Raw genomic sequence first — 3,937 nt, forward strand, 5'->3', positions numbered from 1 at the left:
AGGGCCCCCCCGTACCTCCGCTGAGCACTCCGGCTGGCTCCGCCCAGCAGATAGCGTGGCTGCCCCTCCCTGCCCCCCATTTCCCCCTCCACCACCCCCCGCCCACTGATCTCCCTTCCCCGCCCCCCGCGACTGTCCACGCTCGCGTCCAGCTGGCTGTGGCGGTGGTTCCTCCACTGCCGTCCCTCCAGTCCGTTCCCCAGATCGCAGCCGGCATGGAACGTGGGCGCGAACTGTCACTCTGACATGAGTTCGAGTTTACGGGTAAGTTGCAGCAGCAGGACAAGGAGCTCCTGTGCGCTCGCGCCGGTCCACGCGTGTTTGCGTCCTGCTCCCTCCACTCTGTCTGCTCGGGCGCGTGCACGTGCGTGTGCTCGGGCGCGTGTGCATGCGTGTGCTCAGGCGCGTGCACGTGCGTGTGCTCGCTCGCGCTCTGTATCTACGCACTTTTTCTGAACCACCTAAGTTTAAGAAGCACGCCCCTTTGCCCCTATATAGGTCGGGGTTTTCTAGAAGGCGAGGTCACATCCAGTTGAGTCAAGGACGCCTCACCCTCTAAACGACAGGCCCCAGCTGGCTGGACCCCTCTGTTGTCCTGACCGTGTCCGTGTCTCCCAGTCCCAGATCTGGTCCCAGACCACATGTCACAGGAGCACCATCTCCCTGGACTCCCTGAATCTGGAATCTGCCCTCGGCCATTCTCTGTGTTTTTTGACTACGACCTTTTGGAGGCGCACAGGCCAGTTATGTTGCTCCCCCAGGTCTGCAGCTTCCTTGGGCTCAGATTGGGGCACATGCTTTAGCAGGGACCACACCGCAGAGCCGCGTCCTTGGTGCATCGTATCTGGAAGCATGTGGTGGCAACTGGACCCATCGCTGGGATGTTCACCTTCATCGCTTGGCTCAGGGTGTGTCTTTTTCAATAATATAAGTCAGTCAGCGACAGGCTGGACCGGGAAGCTCTAAGCTCTCTTTTCCCAGAGATGTTGAAAAAAAAATTCAGGAGAAACTGTCTGAACCGACTTCGTCAAAGCCACAGAAGACAGTCAGAGCTTCACAACAAGCAAGCTCACGTCCAGGCAAGAAAAAGCCATCTCAGAGTGGGATAGTGTGTGGCACTTCTGCTCATCCTTGCATGTCCACCCCCAGCGCAGTGGCAGTTTTGGTCTTGAATTGCCGGCCCAGTTACCATTCCACCCCCACCTCCAACAAACTCACACACAAACCCGAAGGAGCGGAGAATACCATGTTTGCAAATTTTTGTGTACATCAGTTCTAAACTGTTTGGTGGATTTCTGAAGGACTAATAACGTAAGGTGTTCACTGTTTTGCTTAACTCGGAATTAAGGTGGCAAAAGAGGCATAAAAGCTGCTAGGTGACTACAGACCCACAGACTCCTGCACAGGAGATTATAGGTGGACGCCTACCACAGAAGGCCTAGAGAAGGCGAGGTCACACTCTTTGAGAAATTAAGACATTTGAAAGCAGTCGAGTGTACCTGAGTGCTGAAGGGCTGCCTCAGCACAGAGCCAGGCTGCAGACTGGAAAAGCTCCCGACAGTCAAGGAAGCTGTCGAAACATTAGCTGAACACAGGCTAAAGGAGCAGATTACACGCAACAAGGAATATTGTCTGTAAAAATCATCTGGAAACGTTTCAAAACAAATGGACCACTGCAGCCTTCAACAATAAAAACAAAAGAGACAGACAGAAAGAAAGAAGCAAGAAAGTACAAAGGAAAGGAACAGCAAACGCTGGAGGACGGGCAAAATCTGATTTCCAGAGTGACACTGTGATAGTGAATGCCACGGTTTTCAACAAAAAAGTCACAAGGCTTACAAAGAAACAGGAAAATATGGCCCTTTCAGAGAAGAAAAATAAATTTATAAAAATCATCCCTGAGGAAGTTCAGATATTGGTCTTACTAGACAAAGACTTTAAAACACTGTCTTAATCATGCTCGAAGAACTAAGGAAAACATGGACAAAGAACCAGAGAAAATCAGGGAAACCGCATGCACAAAACGAGATATTAACGAAGAGTTGGAAATCGTTTTTAAAAAACAAATTCTGGAGCTGAAAGTGTGTGAGACGAAAAATTCACTAGAGGTGCTCCAGAGAAGACTTGAGCAAGCAGAAGAAAGAGTCAACGAACCTGAAGACAGGATGATTGAAATCATCACGTGTGAGGAGCGGAAAATACAAAGAATGAAGAAAAGTGAGTGGAGCCTAAGGAACTTGTGGCATGACACCAAGCGGGTCCACATACTCATGATGAGAATCCCAGTGGAGAAGAGAAGGGGTGGAAATTTAAAGAAATAGTGGCTGAAAACTTCCGAGAAGCTCAACAAACTCCAGATAGGATCAACTCAAAGAGATCCTTACTGACACGCATGGTAACCAAATTTTAAAGGCCAAGATGAAGAACAAATCTCAAAAGCACCAAGAGAAGCAACTCGTCACATACCAGACACCCCAAACACAATTATTAGCCAGGTTATCATTGGGGGCTCTGGAAGCCAGAGAGGCAGAGGAGGATGTATTTGAAGTACTGAGAGAAAAAACAGTCAGCAAAGAATTCTATGCCTGGCAAAACTTTCCTCCAAAAATGAGAAATTAAGACATCTCCAGATAAATGAAAGCTGAGGGAGAGCATCACCACTGTACCTGCTTTACAAGAAATGTTAAAAGAAGCCTTTCAGGTTGAAATGGAAGACCATTAGCTAGTAAATCAAAGTTGCATGAAGGACTAAAGATTTCTAAGTGTGTGGGCAAATACAAATTCACTAGGATTGCACTTTTTGGTTGTAACTCCACCTTTTACTTGCTATATGGTTTAAAAACAAACGCATAAAATGATTATAAATCTATGTTTCCAGGGCACACGAGGTATAAAGATGTAATTTATTACGGTAACATGAGGAGGGAACTGTGAAGCAGAGCTTTTGTATGCAACTGAAGGTAAGTTGGTATCCGTCCAAATTAGACTGTTACAGTTCTAGGGTGTTACGTGTAGTCTCATGATGACCACAAAGAAAATATCTTCAGAATATACACGTAAAAGAATGAGAAGGAAATAAAAATTTGTTCCTACCAAGAAATCAACTAAACATAAAAGAAGGCAGTAATGGGGAAAACGAGGAACAAAGGAGGTAGGTAACATGCAGAACGAAATGGAAATATGGCAGAGGTGAGTCCATCCTGGTAAATAACTATTTTAAATGTAAATGGATTTCGACTCTCCATTTAAAAGGCAGGGATTGGCAGAATCAGGCGAGGCAACCCTTAGTTGGCCTCACAGATTGTAAGGACCTTGTCAGCTTACAGTCCCTTATTTTTTTTATTTTTTACGCCTACAGCACCTGGTCTTCTTAGGTGGTCTCCCATCCAAGTACTAACCAGGCCCGATCCTGCTTAGCTTCTGAGATCGGACGAAATCAGGCTTGTTCAGGGTAGCATGGCTGTAGATAAGGCTCAGTTTAGAACTAAAGACACATATAGGTTGAAAATGAAATGCTGGAAAAAGACATCCCATACAAACAGTAACAAAAAGAGAGCTGGCGTGGCTACATTGATGGGAGAAAAAAATAGACTTTAAAATTTAAAAGGTTAAAAGAGACAAAGAAAGGTATTATTTATTGATAAAAAGATTTAATTCAACAATTTTAAACACATATGCACCACACAACGTAGCCCCAATGTATATGAAGAAAACTTTGACAGAATTGAAGGGAGAGATAGATTGCTGTCCAATAACAGTTAGAGACTTCAATACCTCACTCTCGATAATAGATAGAACAACCAGACGGAAGATCGATAAGGAAATAGAGGGCTTGGAAACACTATAAACCAATTATACCTAAACTACACACACAGAACACTTGACCTAACGACAGCGTAATACGCATATTTCTCAAGGACACATGGAACATTCTTCA

At 45.7% G+C, this 3,937-nt stretch overlaps 1 pseudogene; it reads right to left on the reverse strand.

Moving 5' to 3' along the window:
- Positions 1–3,349: 3,349 nt before the first annotated feature.
- On the reverse strand, positions 3,350–3,468 carry LOC120584893 (uncharacterized; annotated as a pseudogene).
- Positions 3,469–3,937: the final 469 nt, after the last annotated feature.

Source organism: Pteropus medius, unplaced genomic scaffold (assembly GCF_902729225.1).
Source record: "Pteropus medius unplaced genomic scaffold, Ma_sr-lr_union100, whole genome shotgun sequence".
In the NCBI taxonomy this organism is placed as follows: domain Eukaryota; kingdom Metazoa; phylum Chordata; class Mammalia; order Chiroptera; family Pteropodidae; genus Pteropus; species Pteropus medius.